We start from the raw sequence: 18,972 nt of genomic DNA, 5'->3' as shown, positions 1-18,972 counted from the left end.
CTAATGACACATTTGCAGTGTTCTCCATACCTAATACTTTCTTACTGTAGTTAGAGTATGTTTCATTTGCGTAGCTTAGAGTAATCCGGAAATAATGTTGAATGTTAGATTTCTTAGAGGACAGGATGAAATATTAATCACAGTTGCTTATGATTGAATAGTAATGGGTATACAGTAGGTACTTTGTCATTTTTAGTCTTATGTTTTTTGGAGAAGTTTTTTCAGTGACACATTGGAAAGTAATTTTTTTGCCTATTTTGTGTGGTGTAAATAGTATTTTCCTGTCTACTTTGGCTATAGATTTATATAATCAAAGATTCACACTGTCCTATGCATGCCACAGATGCTCATACATGTCTGAGCCCTGCTCACTCAAAGCTTGTTTCACTCTGTCTTTCCACCTTCTTGTAGGTTCCCTCTTCTTGGTTTTTCCCCTCTTGTTCTATTCAGTTCAAAGATGGATACCCTTATAATCAACCACTCCTCCTTCATCCTCTCCATATGTCCAAAGCATTTCATCTTACTTTGTTGAGCTCTCATAAATACTCATCTTTATACCACCCTATTTTTTTAAACCGTGTCATACTGTATTTGATCAACCTGTGGAGGGGGAGGGAATCCTCAGACTACTTAGTGTCCACAGTTGTTTCATTTCAACACATCTACCCTCTTTTTTTTTTTTGCCTAGGACATATCTCACATCCATAACAGTTTAGGACTACAGTGCCATCAAACACCCAATCGTTACTCTAACAGACAGTAGCTTCTCTTTCCACACTTCTTTGTGTACCCAGGACCTAAGCTGCCACATCCACTTGCAGGTATCTAAATCACTTCAGTGCCTCTTAGTTTTATCCATTTAAACTCAGAACTTCCAGCCAGACTGTCTAGCTTCACTGCTGAGCTGAGTGACCCTATTTTTATTCACATTAAGTCTTCACATTTTCATCTTGTCTCCCAAACCTCAGAATCAGTCTCTGCAGTTTCTTACTCAAATCTGCCACCAGAGTGGTGTAATCAGCAAAGAGTGAATAACTCACCTCTCATACCCCCAACCCCAACCACCTGACAGCAGACCTGTCCCTGTCCAAGACCCTTACATTCATCCTCTTCACCACACCATCCAAAAAAAGTCACATACCCATGCTACAGAACTGCTTACTCTTCTTTTTGTACTTGCACAGGTGTACTCACTACCTGTATTTGCTTTTCTCAAGCATCATGTCTACATAACACTTTCCATGGAGCATCTTTATCATCATTTTGCATGCTTTCCTGGGATCCATGAATTCCACTTACAAATCCTTCTCGTTCTAAGTATGTGCCTGATCCACACATCCTGTATAACTCCAAGAACCCTGTTTTTCTTTCCCATTCTGAAATGTGAGCTTACGTGTTGTCACTGTTCCTGGAAGATGTGCATTAAAGAGCTGCTGAAGTAAGGTAGAAGAAAGTGCATTAGATGACAATCGAGTTCCTGCAGTTGAGGACTTTTGAGTGAGAAATGGGTGTAGAGTGAAGCATTTTCCACATAAGAGTACCTACCTATTTATTAGTACCAGTGACTAGATTGTGCTTAGGCATGTAGTGATCTTAGTTCATTGTAAGTGCTGCATTTCTCAAATGGCTTGCACATCATATAACTGTCTTCTTTAGCTCATTTGGAACTGTTTTTAGCAATTAACTAAGAGTTCTGTGTATCCCATGAAGATTTCTTTCACCGAAACGTCCATTTTGATGGGCTATGGTTTTTTGTTTTATGTCTTTTTGGTATGTTTAAGGGGATTAGGCAGGAACATTAGCTGGACAGATAGAAGTTGTTGTGAGGAACATTGGAGGGAGCCTCTGAAAACATTTCAGTACACTTCCTCCCTGCCAGTGGCATGTTAAAGATGAGGCATGAAAGGTTGATAAATGGCTCCGGAGTTCATTAGATATGGAGACTGATTTACCGTGACCACCCCCTTTAGGGTGTTCCCATAGGGATTGGTCATCAGAGAAATAGATAGATAGATCCAAGGTATGATTGTAGACTTGATATTTCATTGTTTTCCTTGCATTGAATCTCATGCATTTTATTTTTACTTACAAGGCTGCAGATTTTGAGTTATGTTTTTTTTTTTTTTTTTTTTTTTTTTTTTTATACTTTGTCGCTGTCTCCCGCGTTTGCGAGGTAGCGCAAGGAAACAGACGAAAGAAATGGCCCAAACCCCCCCCCCCCCCATACACATGTACATACACACGTCCACACACGCAAATATAGATACCTACACAGCTTTCCATGGTTTACCCCAGACGCTTCACATGCCTTGATTCAATCCACTGACAGCACGTCAACCCCTGTATACCACATCGCTCCAATTCACTCTATTCCTTGCCCTCCTTTCACCCTCCTGCATGTTCAGGCCCCGATCACACAAAATCTTTTTCACTCCATCTTTCCACCTCCAATTTGGTCTCCCTCTTCTCCTCGTTCCCTCCACCTCCGACACATATATCCTCTTGGTCAATCTTTCCTCACTCATTCTCTCCATGTGCCCAAACCATTTCAAAACACCCTCTTCTGCTCTCTCAACCACGCTCTTTTTATTTCCACACATCTCTCTTACCCTTACGTTACTTACTCGATCAAACCACCTCACACCACACATTGTCCTCAAACATCTCATTTCCAGCACATCCATCCTCCTGCGCACAACTCTATCCATAGCCCACGCCTCGCAACCATACAACATTGTTGGAACCACTATTCCCTCAAACATACCCATTTTTGCTTTCCGAGATAATGTTCTCGACTTCCACACATTTTTCAAGGCTCCCAAAATTTTCGCCCCCTCCCCCACCCTATGATCCACTTCCGCTTCCATGGTTCCATCCGCTGACAGATCCACTCCCAGATATCTAAAACACTTCACTTCCTCCAGTTTTTCTCCATTCAAACTCACCTCCCAATTGACTTGACCCTCAACCCTACTGTACCTAATAACCTTGCTCTTATTCACATTTACTCTTAACTTTCTTCTTCCACACACTTTACCAAACTCCGTCACCAGCTTCTGCAGTTTCTCACATGAATCAGCCACCAGCGCTGTATCATCAGCGAACAACAACTGACTCACTTCCCAAGCTCTCTCATCCCCAACAGACTTCATACTTGCCCCTCTTTCCAGGACTCTTGCATTTACCTCCCTAACAACCCCATCCATAAACAAATTAAACAACCATGGAGACATCACACACCCCTGCCGCAAACCTACATTCACTGAAAACCAATCACTTTCCTCTCTTCCTACACGTACACATGCCTTACATCCTCGATAAAAACTTTTCACTGCTTCTAACAACTTGCCTCCCACACCATATATTCTTAATACCTTCCACAGAGCATCTCTATCAACTCTATCATATGCCTTCTCCAGATCCATAAATGCTACATACAAATCCATTTGCTTTTCTAAGTATTTCTCACATACATTCTTGAGTTATGTTAGCATCTCATAATAATCTGTGCTTCATTTCTTTGGTTATTTTTGTGTTGTGTTTTTGAAATCTTCCTAACTTGCTGATTTATGTTTGTCAAGACAGTGGCCATATAATATATTAAAGTTTGCTTTTTATGTATGTATTGAAAAGGTTCTTCATCAGGGTTGTATCTCTGATGGTAAATGTTATCATCATCACCCAACTGTGAAAAGAATGATAAGAAAATTATTTAAGATAAAGAATCTCACCAGGGGTTATTTGGGGGAATTCAGTTACTTTAGAATGAATAACAGGTGTTCCTGGTGGTACTTTCTAACATGGAAAATGGCAAACATACAAAAGAAGAGTGAATGAACAACAAAGTTATAAGAATTCTTCATTATGAGTGAAGGGGCTTTTTCTTGTGGAAATGTTTAGATTTAAGGTGAATAACACGAATATTGGTGAGGTATTTGACAGGCAGCAAGTCGAGATGAAGGGACAGAATACAGGAGAATATTGGAAAGGCACAAGGGGGGATGAGTTATTAAGTATGCAAAGTAGATATGCAGGGAAGGATGGGTTGTTAATAACTTAAGGTGTTAAGAGGTGAAGCACTGATTGATCTTTTAACCTTGCAAGATGACTGAGTTGGGGATAATGGCTCCCTTCTCTGTTCCCTCTTTTGGAAAATTAAAAAAAAAGCGAGAGGGGAGGATTTCCAGCCCCCCGCTCCCTTCCCTTTTAGTCGCCTTCTACGACACGCAGGGAATACGTGGGAAGTATTCTTTCTCCCCTATTAGGTACAGTAGGGTTGAGGGTCAATTCAATTGGGAGGTGAGTTTGAATGGAGAAAAACTGGAGGAAGTGAATTGTTTTAGATATCTGGGAGTGGATCTGGCAGCGGATGGAACCATGGAAGCGGAAGTGGATCATAGGGTGGGGGAGGGGGCGAAAATTTTGGGAGCCTTGAAAAATGTGTGGAAGTCGAGAACATTATCCCGGAAAGCAAAAATGGGTATGTTTGAAGGAATAGTGGTTCCAACAATGTTGTATGGTTGCGAGGCGTGGGCTATGGATAGAGTTGTGCGCAGGAGGTTGGATGTGCTGGAAATGAGATGCTTGAGGACAATGTGTGGTGTGAGGTGGTTTGATCGAGTAAGTAACGTAAGGGTAAGAGAGGTGTGGAAATAAAAAGAGCGTGGTTGAGAGAGCAGAAGAGGGTGTTTTGAAATGGTTTGGGCACATGGAGAGAATGAGTGAGGAAAGATTGACCAAGAGGATATATGTGTCGGAGGTGGAGGGAACGAGGAGAAGAGGGAGACCAAATTGGAGGTGGAAAGATGGAGTGAAAAGGATTTTGTGTGATCGGGGCCTGAACATGCAGGAGGGTGAAAGGAGGGCAAGAAATAGAGCGAATTGGAGTGATGTGGTATACAGGGGTTGACGTGCTGTCAGTGGATTGAACCAGGGCATGTGAAGCGTCCGGGGTAAACCATGGAAAGCTGTGTAGGTATGTATATTTGCGTGTGTGGACGTGTGTATGTACATGTGTTTGGGGGGGGGGTTGGGCCATTTCTTTCGTCTGTTTCCTTGCGCTACCTCGCAAACGCGGGAGACAGCGACAAAGTATAAAAAAAAAAAAAAAAAAAAAAATATATATATATATATATATATATATATATATATATATATATATATATATATATATATATATATATATTATCCCTAGGGATAGGGGAGAAAGAATACTTAACACGTATTCCCTGCGTGTCGTACAAGGCGACTAAAAGGGAAGGGAGCGGGGGGGCTGAAAATCCTCCCCTCTCTTTTTTTTTTTTTTTTTTCCAAAAGAAGGAACAGAGAAGGGGGTCAGATGAAGATACTCCCTCAAAGGCCCAGTCCTCTGTTCTTAACGCTACCTCGCTATCGCGGGAAATGGCGTATAGTATGAAAAAATATATATATATATATATATATATATATATATATATATATATATATATATATATATATATATACAGATATATATATATATATATATATATATATATATATATATATATATATATATATATATATATATATATATATATATATATACAGATATATACAGATATATACAGATATATATATCTATATATATATATATATATATATATATATATATATATATATATATATATATATATATATATATATATATATATATGGTGACTGAGTTTGGTAAAGTGTGTGAAAGAAGAAAGTTAAGAGTAAATGTGAATAAGAGCAAGGTTATTAGGTACAGTAGGGTTGAGGGTCAATTCAATTGGGAGGTGAGTTTGAATGGAGAAAAACTGGAGGAAGTGAAGTGTTTTAGATATCTGGGAGTGGATCTGGCAGCGGATGGAACCATGGAAGCGGAAGTGGATCATAGGGTGGGGGAGGGGGCGAAAATTCTGGGAGCCTTGAAGAATGTGTGGAAGTCGAGAACATTATCTTGGAAAGCAAAAATGGGTATGTTTGAAGGAATAGTGGTTCCAACAATGTTGTATGGTTGCGAGGCGTGGGCTATGGATAGAGTTGTGCGCAGGAGGATGGATGTGCTGGAAATGAGATGTTTGAGGACAATGTGTGGTGTGAGGTGGTTTGATCGAGTAAGTGACATAGGGGTAAGAGAGATGTGTGGAAATAAAAAGAGCGTGGTTGAGAGAGCAGAAGAGGGTGTTTTGAAATGGTTTGGTCACATGGAGAGAATGAGTGAGGAAAGAGTGACCAAGAGGATATATGTGTCGGAGGTAGAGGGAACGAGGAGAAGAGAGAGACCAAATTGGAGGTGGAAAGATGGAGTGAAAAAGATTTTGTGTGATCGGGGCCTGAACATGCAGGAGGGTGAAAGGAGGGCAAAGAATAGAGTGAATTGGAGCGATGTGGTATACCGGGGTTGACGTGCTGTCAGTGGATTGAATCAAGGCATGTGTATGGGGGTGGGTTGGGCCATTTCTTTCGTCTGTTTCCTTGCGCTACCTCGCAAACGCGGGAGACAGCGACAAAGCAAAAAAAAAAAAAGAAAAAAATATATATATATATATATATATATATATATATATATATATATATATATATATATATATATATATACAGATGAAAGAAATGGCCCAACCCACCCCCATACACATGTATATACATATATACCCATGCACACAATTCACACTGTCTGCCTTTATTCATTCACATCGCCACCTCCCCACACATGGAATACCACCCCCCTCCCCCCTCATATGTGCGAGGTAGCGCTAGGAAAAGACAACAAAGGCCCCATTTGTTCACACTCAGTCTCTAGCTGTCATGCAATAATGCCCGAAACCACAGCTCCCTTTCCACATCCAGGCCCCACACAACTTTCCATGGTTTACCCCAGACACTTCACATGCCCTGATTCAATCCACTGACAGAACGTCAACCCCAGTATACCACATCGATCCAATTCGCTCTATTCCTTGCACGCCTTTCACCCTCCTGCATGTTCAGGCACCGATCACTCAAAATCTTTTTCACTCCATCTTTCCACCTCCAATTTGGTCTCCCACTTCTCGTTCCCCCCACCTCCGACACATATATCCTCTTGGTCAATCTTTCCTCACTCATTCTCTCCATGTGCCCAAACCATTTCAAAACACCCTCTTCTGCTCTCTCAACCACGCTCTTTTTATTTCCACACATCTCTCTTCCCCTTACATTACTTACTCGATCAAACCACCTCACGCCACACATTGTCCTCAAACATCTCATTTCCAGCACATCCACCCTCCTGCGCACAACTCTATCTATAGCCCACGCCTCACAACCATACAACATTGTTGGAACCACTATTCCTTCAAACATACCCATTTTTGCTTTCCGAGATAATGTTCTCGACTTCCACACATTCTTCAAGGCTCCCAGGATTTTTGCCACCTCCCCCACCCTATGATTCACTTCCACTTCCATGGTTCCATCTGCTGCCAGATCCACTCCCAGATATCTAAAACACTTTACTTCCTCCAGTTTTTCTCCATTCAAACTTACCTCCCAATTGACTTGACCCTCAACCCTACTGTACCTAATAACCTTGCTCTTATTCACATTTACTCTTAACTTTCTTCTTTCACACACTTTACCAAACTCAGTCTCCAGCTTCTGCAGTTTCTCACATGAATCAGCCACCAGCGCTGTATCATCAGCGAACAACAACTGACTCATTTCCCAAGCTCTCTCATCCACAACAGACTTCATACTTGCCCCTCTTTCCAAAACTCTTGCATTCACCTCCCTAACAACCCCATCTATAAACAAATTAAACAACCATGGAGACATCACACACCCCTGCCGCAAACCTACATTCACTGAAAACCAATCACTTTCCTCTCTTCCTACACCTACACATGCCTTACATCCTCGATAAAAACTTTTCACTGCTTCTAACAACTTGCCTCACACCATATATTCTTAATACCTACCACAGATCATCTCTATCAACTCTATCATATGCCTTCTCCAGATCCATAAATGCTCCATACAAATCCATTTGCTTTTCTAAGTATTTCTCACATACATTCTTCAAAGCAAACACCTGATCCACACATCCTCTACCACTTCTGAAACCACACTGCTCTTCCCCAATCTGATGCTCTGTACATGACTTCACCCTCTCAATCAATACCCTCCCATATAATTTACCAGGAATACTCAACAAACTTATACCTCTGTAATTTGAGCACTCACTCCTATCCCCTTTGCCTTTGTACAATGGCACTATGCACGCATTCTGCCAATCCTCAGGCACCTCACCATGAGTCATACATACTTTAAATAACCTTACCAACCAGTCAACAATACAGTCACCCCCTTTTTTAATAGATTCCACTGCAATACCATCCAAACCTGCTGCCTTGCCGGCTTTCATCTTCCGCAAAGCTTTTACTACCTCTTCTGTGTTTACCAAATCATTTTCCCTAACCCTCTCACTTTGCACACCACCTCGACCAAAACACCCTATATCTGCCACTCTATCATCAAACACATTCAACAAACCTTCAAAATACTCACTCCATCTCCTTCTCACATCACCACTACTTGTCATCACCTCCCCATTAGTGCCCTTTACTGGAGTTCCCATTTGCTCCCTTGTCTTATGCACTTTATTTACCTCCTTCCAGAACATCTTTTTATTCTCCCTAAAATTTAATGATACTCTCTCACCCCAACTCTCATTTGCCCTCTTTTTCACCTCTTGCACCTTTCTCTTGACCTCCTGTCTCTTTCTTTTAACATCTTCCCCCTTTAATTTCATTTTTTTCCCCGCCCAAAAAAGTCCCAAAATGCCTCTCTCTTCTCTTTCACTAAAACCCTTTCTTCTTCATCCCACCCCTCACCCACCCTTTTTAAAACAACCCCCTTTCCCCCCTTCCAGGCCCCAAGCATCTTTTGGGGCAAAAACCACACTATTCCCTAAATAAAAATCCCATTCCTCCCCCACTCCCCTTTCTTCCCAAAATTTTTTTTTTCTCAAACCCTTTTTTCCTTTTTGTAAATCATCTCTCCTGGGACTTCCTTTCACAAGGGTCTCCTTCCCCCCAAACTCACTTACACCTCACCCCCCCTTTACCCCCAACTTCACTCTTCCTTTTTTTTAAAAAACCCCCCCAAATCTTCAAACCTTTGGGCCCCACAAGAAAAGATCAACCATCCCTCCATTGCAAACCCTCAGCACAATTTCATCCAAAAGTCTCTCCCTTTTTGCACCCCGTCAATTAACAGTAATCCAATTTAAAGCTCCTTTGGGCCCTCTCTCCTACTTACCCTAAGTATTCTTATGTAAAACCCCCGCTTTTTTAAAACCCGGTATTCCCAATTACCCTCCTTTTTCAGCACATAAAACTACAAGCTCTTTCACCATTTTTCCCTTTACAAAACTGAACACCCCATGTATACCAAATTTTTTCCCCTCAACTGCCCATTAAATCACCTTTGCAATTTAAATCACCCAAACACTATAACCCGGGCCTTGGGATCAAAAACCCCCTAAAACAAATCATTCCCTGCTCCCAAAAAACTTGCCCCCGGGTCTTTTTTCCATGCCCAGGGGCATAGCACCAATAAACCCCACCCCTCTCCAAAAACTTTTCCCGTTTTTTTCCCATAAATTTAAACGAGAATTTTCTTTCTTTAAAACTATTTACATACTCCCAAAACTCCTGTTTTCAGGGGAATTGCTCCCCTTTTTCCCTTTTCCCTTGTCCTCTCCCCAACCCCTGGGCTTTACTCCCCAAACATTCCCCCAAAAACCCCTTTTCCCCTTTTCCCCTTTACCTTTTTTCACTCCCGAGCCAAAAAATCCCGGCCCTTTTTCCCCAAACATACTACCTATCCTCCTTTTTTTTCCCCATCTGGTTACATTTCCAAAAAAACATTTAGGCCCCCCCAATCGGGGCCCCGAGGGGGGGGTGGACCCCCCCGCGGGGGATCCCTTCGTTTCCCTTTTTTTTTTTTTTTTTAAATTTTTTTTTTCCCCTGTCCCCCTTTTTCGAGGTAGCGCAAGGAAACAGGAAAAGAAAGAAATGCCCAACCCACCCCCATACAAAGGGATAAAACAAATTTCCAACCCCACAATATACATACCTCCCCAGCTTTTTCCCTGGGTTAAACCCAGACGCTTCACTGCCCTTTTTCAAAACCACTGACAGCACGTCAACCCCGGGAAAAACCCCATCGCCCCCTTTAATTTCAAATTTCCTTCCCCCCCTCCTTTCACCCCCCCCCGGCTTTTCCCAGGCCCCGTTTCCCCCAAAACAAAAATTTTTTTCACTCCACCCTTTCCACCTCCAATTTGGTTTTCCCCTCCCCCCTCTTCCCCTCCAAACCCCCCTTTCCGCCCAATAAATATCCCCTTGGTCAACCCTTTTCCCTTTCACTCATTTTTCTCCATTTTGCCCAAACCATTTAAAAAACACCCCCCTTTTTTCTCTCTAAAAACCACGCTCTTTTTTTTTTTCCACCCAACCTCTTTTAAACCCTTTTTTCCCCGTTACTTACAGATCAAAAACCCCCCCCAAAACCACCCATTGTCCTCAAAAAAATCTTTTTCCCCACAAAATCCATCCCTTTGCCCCAAACCCCTACCCATACCCCACCCTCGAAAACCTACAACATTGTTGGAACCACTTTTTTCCTTCAAACAAAAAAACCCTTTTTTTTTTGCTTTTTTTGGTAATGCTCCCCGACTTCCACTCTTTCTTAAAACCCCCCAGAATTTTCCCCCCCCTCCCCCACCCATGTTTCCATTTTTCCCCCCCTTCCAGGGTTCAACCGCTCCCAAAGATCCACTCCCAATATTTTAAAACCCATTTCCCCTTCCCCCCCAGTTTTCCCCCCCCCCCATTCCCCCCCCCCCCCCAAAACCCCCACCCCCCAAATGTTCCCCTCAACCCTACTGCCCTAAAAACCTTGCTCTTTTTCACATTTCTTTAACTTTTTTCCCTTCCCACACACTTTCCCAAAAACCACCCACCCACTTCTCCCTTTTTTCCCCAATTAAAATCACCACCCGCATTAAATAAAGCGAACAACAACTACTAATTTCCCAAGCTCTCTATCCCCAACAACTTCAATTTTCCCCCAAAAACCCAAAACAATTTCCTTCACCTCCCTAAAAACCCCCCATCCAAAAAAAAAATTAAACAACCATGGAGACATCACAAAACCCCTTTTGCCGAAAACACATTCATTAAAACCCATTTCCATTTTTCCTCTTTTCCCTAACCCCCAAAAACCTTACAACCTCGATAAAAAACTTTTCACTGTTTCTAACAATTTGGGCCTCCCACCATAAAATTTTTAATACCAACCTCCCAAAAACATCTCAAACAACCAAACATATGCCTCTCCAACCCCCTTTTAAATGCCCCATAAAATCCTTTTGTTTTTCCCAAGTATTTCTCAAAAAACATTCTTAAAAGCAAACACCTAAATCCACACATCCTCACCTTTTTCTAAAACCCCAACTGCTCTTCCCCAATTTTCTAAACTCTGTAAAAGCCTCACCCCCTCAATAAATACCCCCCAAAAATAATTACCGGGAATACTAAACCAAACTTATACCTCTGTAATTTGACCCACCACTTTTACCCCCCCTTTTGGCCTTTGTACAAGGCTTATCACGCATTCCCCCCAAATCCTCAGGCACCTAAACCATGATCATACATACATTAAATAACCCCCAAACCATCAACAATCAGTCCCCAACCCCCTTTTTAATAAATTCCACGAAATACCACCCAAAAACTCCCTCCCTTGGCCGGCTTTTTTTCTTCCGCAAAGCTTTTACTACCTCTCTCTGTTTCCAAATAAATTTTTCCCTAACCCCCCATTTTTGGCACCCCAAAACCTCGACCAAAACACCCTATATCTGCCAACCATCATCAAACAAAATTCAAAAAACCCTTAAAAAATACTCCCCACCCATCCCCTTTTTCCCCAACATCACCACTACTTGTTATCACCACCCCATTTGCGCCCTTAAACTGAATTTTTCCCCATTTGCCCCCTTTATTCCCTTAACGCACTTTATTTCCCTTTCCTTTCCCCAGAACTTTCTTTTTTTTCCCCCCAAAAAATTTAATGATACCTAAACACCCAACTCTCATTTGCCCTTTTTTCACCTCTTTCAAAATTTCTCTTGACCTGTCTCTTTCTTTTATAATCACCCACTAATTGCATTTTTTCCCTGCAAAAATCGCCAAAAACCTCTCTCTTCTCTTTTACAAAAACTCTTCTTCTCACCCACCACTCACTACCCTTTTTTAATCAAACCCCCCTCCCACTCCTTTTTCATGCCAAAGCAACTTTTGCGAATCCAAACACTTTTTTTTCCCCAAAAACAAACCCATTCCTCCCCCACTCCCCTTTCCTTCCCTTTTTTTAAAATTTTAAAAAACAAGGGGGGGAGATTGCTGGCCCCCCCTCCCCTCCCCTTTTAGTCCCCCTTCTACAACACTGAGAAAACTTGGGGGAAAATAGGGTATTCCCAAAGGTCATTTCCCTGTTCTAAAAGCTAAACCCTTTGCTAACCGGGAAAATTGGAATCTTTTGAAAAAAAAAAAAAAATTTATAAAAATACCCAAAAGGGAAAGGGAAAAGTGAGTGCTCAAAAAACAGAGGTATAAAAATTTGGTTTAGTAAATTTCCCGGTAAATTTTATGGGGGGGTATTGATTGAGAGGTGAAACATGTACAGAGCATCAGATTGGGGGAAAAGCAGGTGGTTTTTTTGAAATGGGGATATGATTTTGGTCAGGGATTTGCTTTGAAGAAAAGTATGTGGAAAAACTTTGAAAAACAAATGGATTTTAAAGTAGCAATTTTTGGATCTGGAGAAAGGGATATGAAGGTTTTTAAGAGATGCTTTTTATTAAGAATTTCATGGGGTTTTTAAAATAATTTTGGGGGGGCAAAGTTTTAAACATTTAAAAGTTTTTTATCGAGGGTGTAAGGCAAAGTGTACGTGTAGGAAAGAGGGAAAAAGGGTTGGGGTTTTCAGTGAAAGAAATTAAACGGCAGGGGGTGTGATGTTTTCCAAGGTTTTTTAATTTTTTTTATGGGGTTTGGGGTTTTAGGGGGGTTTAATGCAAAGTTTTTGGAAAAAGGGCAATAAACATTTATTTTGGGGTGAGAGAGCTTGGAAATGAGTCCCCGTTGGTTCCCTGATGATAAAGCGCTGGGGGCTGATTCATAAGAAACTGCAGAAGTTGGGGCCGATTTGGGAAATGTATGAAAAAGAAAGTTAAGATAAAAAGTAAAAACAAGGTTTTTTAGGGACAGTAGGGTTGAGGGCAATCAAATTTGGGAGAAATTTTTTAAGGAAAAAAACTGGGGGAATTAAAATTTTTTTAGTTATCTGGGATGGATCGGGCAGGGGATGGAACCAGGGAACGAAGTGAATCAAGGGGGGGGAGGGGGGAAAAATTCTTGGAGCTTGAAGAAGTTTGGAAAATGAAACATTATCTCGAAGCAAAAAATGGGTTTTTTAAAGGTTGTTAACAATGTTGTAGGTTCAGGCGGGGACTATGGATAGAGTTGTGCGCAGGGGGTGGATGTGCGGGAAAAGATGTTTGGGACAATATTGGGGTGTGGGTGGTTTGATTAGAAATTTTAAAGGGGTAGAGAGATGTGTGGAAATAAAAAAGTGTGTTTTGGAAGCAAAAAGGGGGTGTTTTAAAATGTTTGGTCACAGGGGGAAAATGAGTGGGAAAGATGACCAAGAAAAAAGTTCAAGTGGAGGGAAGGGGGAAAGGGGGGGAAACCCCAAATTGGGGGGAAAAGTGGAGTAAAAAAAATTTTGAGTGATGGGGGCCTAAAACATCAGGGGGGTAAAAGGCGTAAAGGGAATAAGTAATAAAACGAGTGTAAAACCCGGGGGGGTTTCGACGTGCTGTAATGGATTAAACCCGGGGATGTGAAGATCTGGGGTAAACCATGGAAAGTGTGTGGGGCCTGGTTTGGGGAAAGGGAGCTTGTTTGGGTGCATTATTACATGACCAAGACTGATTTGTAACGAATGGGCCTTTGGTTTTTTTCCCTAGCACACCTCGCACAATAGGGGAGGGGGTTTTTTTTCCCATGTGTCGAGGTGGCAAGGGGAACAAAAAAAGGCAGACGTAAATTATGTAATGTATATTTATATGTTGTGTTTATATATATTTTACTTGAGATGTATAGGTATGAAATTTTTGCATGTGTGGGGGTAGTAAACTGTGTAGGGGGGCGGGGGGCCTTCTTCGTCTGTTTCCCTTTGCGCTCCCTCCTAACGGGGGAACGCAACAAAGAAAATAATAAAAAATAATAAATACATTAAAATGTTAAAAATTTTGGTTGTAGGGGCATTTATGTTATACATGTGTAAGGGGGGTTGGCCCATTCCTACGTTTTTTTTCGCTACCTCCTGACACAAGACAGGTTTAAGTAAAGAAAAAAAAATAAATATAAGCCCCAGCATGTATGAAAAAGGCGGGGCTGAATAAGAGTGCAAGGAGGGGGATGATTTGGGAAATGAAATGTTTGAGGCAGTTGGGGTTGTGAGGTATTTTTTAAACTAAGTAAAAAAGGGAAAGAAAGGGGTTTTTATAAAAAAAGTGTTTTTTGAGAGGATTGAAGGGGTGTCTGAAAATGGTTTGGACTTTGGGAGGAATAGTAAGAAGAGGTTGAAAAAAAGGGGAATATTGTCAATGTGTAGGGGGACAAAGACCAAATCAAAATGAAAGGGTGGGGTGAAAAACATTTTAAGGCCGGGCCTAACAGAGGGGTGAATGGCACAGGACAAAAGGAATTGACTGATGAATAAAAAGATTAAATGGTATAGGATGGACCCGGATGTAAATGGCTGAGGGAAAACCCTAGAAAGGTCTGTGGGGGGTGTTTGTATTAGTAGGATGTGATTTCGATGCATTGCACATGAACTAAAATGGGGTATGAGGAATGTGGCCTTCCCTTTCCTGTTTCTTGCACTACCTACTAAGCAGTTAACTGTGATCAAATATTAAAAAACAAAAAATGATCACATGTTTCCCCTAGTTTTTTTATATTTTTTTTTTTTTTTTATTAATGGGGATTTACTTTTTAAATTTATTTTAACACCTGATAATTTAGGGCATTGTGAGCAGGGAAAGAGGAGATATTGGTTTTCCCCTGAATTTGGGGTGTACAGAGTGTGTGGGGGGGAATGGGGTTTTTTAGGAAGCATGAGGCTTGTGCAAAAGAGCAGTGGGTGAAAAGGTTGGAGGGGGCAGATTAGAAAAAGGAGTGATGGGGGGATAAGAAATAAGGTTGTTAGTGAAAGATAAGGGAGGCTTATGCGATACTTTAGGAAGTGTGCAAAGACTGGGGGTGTATAAAGAAAGCACAGGGGGGTCAAAGAAAGGTGCAAGGGGTGAAAAAAAAGGGGAAATGAAGTTGTTTTGAGAGATATCGTTAAATTTTCAGGAACCTTTCTCTTTATCTTGCCGTTTTCTTTTATACATCTCCCATATTTTTCACACTTTCCCCCTTTAAATCCATCCCAAAATTTCTTTTTTTCTTTCACTAACAATTTCTTCATCCCCCCACTCACTACCCTTTCTAAATTTTTCCCATCTATCACCTAATTTGAGAGTTTGGGGGGAGAAAAGTATCAATTTAAAATTTTTTTGGGGGAAATTTAAAAAAAGGTTTTGGAAGAGGTAAAAAAAGTGCGGAAGACAAGGGAGCAAATGGGAAAAATCAAGTGAAGGGGCGCAAATGGGGGGGGTGATAACAAGTAGTTTGGGGATGGAAAGGGAAAATTTGGGTGAGATTTTAAGGGTTTTTTGAATTTGTTTTGATATAGAGTGGCAAATAAGGGTGTTTTTCGAGGGGGTGTGCAAAATAGAGGGTTTTGGGAAAAAAGAAATTTTTTTTAAAAAGAAGAGGGGATTTTAAAACTTTTCCAAGAAAACCGGCAAGGGGAGCAGGTTTTGAGGTATTTCAGTGGAAATTTAAAAAAAAAGGGGGGGACTGTATTATTGACCCGGTTGGGAAGGTTTTTTTAATTATGTATACTCAATGAAGAAGGGGGCCTGAGATTTGGGGGAATGCGTGCATAGTGCCATTGTACAAAGGCAAAGGGGGTAAGAGTTATGCCAAATTAAAAGAGTTTTAAGTTTTTGAGTATTCCTGGGAAATTTTAAAAAAGGAAGGGGGTTTTATTGAGAGGGGGAAGCATGTACAGAGCATCAATTTTGGGGGAAAAGCATTTGGTTTTTAAAGTGGTAGAGGATGTGTGGATCAGGGGTTGCTTTTTAAGAATTTATGGGAGAAAAAAAATTAGAAAAGCAAAGGATTTTTATTAAGATTTTTTGGAACTGGAAAGGCAAAAATAGGTTTTAAAAAGATGCCTGTTTTAAGGTATAAAAAAATAAGGTTTTTGGGAGGGAAGTTGGGTTTAAACGTGAAAAAAATTTTTTCGAATGAAAAGGGATGGGTACGGGTTTGGAAAGAAAAAAGTGATTGGTTTTTCAAATAAAAGTAGGGTTTTCGGCAGGGGGGGTGGTGTGTTCCCATGGTTGTTTAAATTTTTTTTTAAAGGAAGGGGTTTTTGGGAGGTAAATTCAAAAGGTTTTTGGGGAAAAAGGGCAAGTATAAGCGGGTTGGGGATAGAAAAGCTTGGGAAATGAGTCAAATTTTTGTTCGCTGATGATACAGCCTGGTGGGGGGATTTTATTTTTAAAAAAACTGCAGAAAAATGGTGACTGTTTTGGGAAAGTGTGTGGAAGAAGAAAGTTAAAGATAAATGTAATAAGAGCAAGGTTTTTTAGGGCAGTAGGGGTTGAGGGGCAAGTCAATTGGGAGGTGAGTTTGAAAAAGGAGAAAAACTGGAGGAATGAAGTTTTTAGATATCGGGGGTGGATCCGGCAGGGATGGAAAACCCTGAAATGGAAGTGGATCAAAGGGGGGGGAGGGGGCAAAAAATTTTGGGGCCTTGAAGGGAAAGGTTTTTGGGGAAAAATTCCCCCCGAACATTATCTCAAAGCAAAAATTTTTGGGGAAAGTTTGAAGGAAAAAAGTGGTTCCAACAATGTTGTATGGGTTTTGGGGGCTTTGGGGTATGGAAGAGTTTGTGGGAGAGGAAAATGGGCTTTTTAAAAGAATGTTTTTAGGGCAATGTGTGGTGTGAGGGGGTTTTAAACAGTGATAAAGTAAGGTAAGAAATTTGGTTTGGGAAAAAAAAAGACGTGGTTGAGAAGGGAGAAGAGGGGTTTTTGGGAAATGTTTTTGGGCACATGGAGAGAAAAGAGTTTTAGGGAAAGATTGACCAAGAGGATATAGTGTCGGGGGAGGAACGAGGGGAAGAGGGGGAAACCCAAAAAGGGGGTGGGGAAAAATGGGGTGAAAAAAAATTTTTTGTGATGGGGGGAACATTCTGAATGTTTAAAGGAGGGGAAGGAATAAGTGAAGTGGAGGGGATGTGGGAAAACCGGGGGGACGTGCGGTAATTGGGGAAAACAAGGGATGTGAAGCGCTGGGGTTAAAACCCGGAAAGCGGGTAGGGAATAAAAATTTTCGTGTGTTTGGAAATTTTTGTAAAATACCTGGGGGTATGGGGGGGGGGGGGCCCTTTTTTTTTCGTCTGTTTTTTCCCCTTGCCTACCTCGCAAAAAACGCGGGGGACCCGCCCACAAAGTATAATAAAAAAAAAAAAAAAAAAAATTTAACCAAATTTCATTAAATTGGGGGGTTTTTGAATTTAAGGGTAAGAAATGAAAAAAACATCAGATTTTGGGGAAAAAGCAGTGTGGGTTTTAGAAGTGGTTGGGATGGGTTTGAAAATGTAAGTTAGAATTAAATTAGAAAAATGAATGAAAAAATGAAATTTATTTGTACCAACGGAAAAGGCATAAGATAAATTTAAAAGAAAATCCTTTTTGGAAGGTTTTAAAAAGTTAAAAAGGTGTGGGGGAAATAATTTTCTTTAAAACAAGGGGGAAATTTTTACCAAGGATGCAAGGCAAGTTTTTGAGTTTTGGGAAAAGAGGGGATTTATTGGTTTCCCCGTGAATGTTGGCAGGGGGTTTTTTGATGTCCCCCCTGGGTGTTTTATTTTTTTATGGATGGGGGGGTTTGGGAAAGGGAAATGCAAAAAGTTTTAAGGGCAGGGGCAGTATTTCCCTCTTGTGTTTTATGGAGGGCTTGGGAAAATGAGCCTTGTTTTTGCTGATATACATCTCTAGTGGCTGATTCATTTTGAAAAACGCAGAGGTTGGTTTTCTGATTTTGGTAAAAAAGGGGGTTTAAAAAAAAAAGTTGAGAGTTGATGTGGGAAAAAAAGGGAAAAATTTTTAGGGGTTTAAGGGTTTGGGACAAGTTAATTGGGGGTAAGTTTGAATGGGAAAACCGGAAAAGTGAATGGTTTTTTAAAATAACAGAGGGACTTAAAAACCGTGGAACCATGGAATTTGGGAAAGGGGTCCCCAAGGGGAGGGGAAAAGGGTTTAAGGGTTTTTGGGGGAAATTGGGGAAATTTGTGGAAGGTGAGAATTAAATTTTCTCAGAGCAAAAAAAGGGGAAAGTTTGATTTGGGGGAAAGTTGGGTTCCCAAAAATTTCTAAATGGGTTTTGAGGCCTTTGGGTTAAAAGTAAGGGGTTGGTTTTCGAAAGGGGGTGGGTGGGGTTTTGGGAAAAGGGGTTTGAGGGCAATATATGGTTTGAAGGGGGGGTTGGAAACAGGGAAGTAATGAAAGGGGAAGAGAGAGGTTTGGGAATGAAAAGAGTGTGGTTGAGAGAGCAAAAGGATTTGGGTTTAATTGGTTTGGACCCATGGGAGAAGAATGGGGAAAAATTGACAAAGTGGGTATATGGGGGGAAAGGTAGAGGGGAAAAGAAAAGCGGGATAAAACCAAATTAAAAGGAAAGGAAAAAAAGGAAAAAGATTTTGAGCAAACATGGGGCCTAAAAAAATAGGGAGGGTAAAAGTCATGCAAGG

Source organism: Panulirus ornatus, chromosome 45 (assembly GCF_036320965.1).
Source record: "Panulirus ornatus isolate Po-2019 chromosome 45, ASM3632096v1, whole genome shotgun sequence".
NCBI lineage: Eukaryota > Metazoa > Arthropoda > Malacostraca > Decapoda > Palinuridae > Panulirus > Panulirus ornatus.
Note: the sequence above shows the minus strand (reverse complement) of the source record.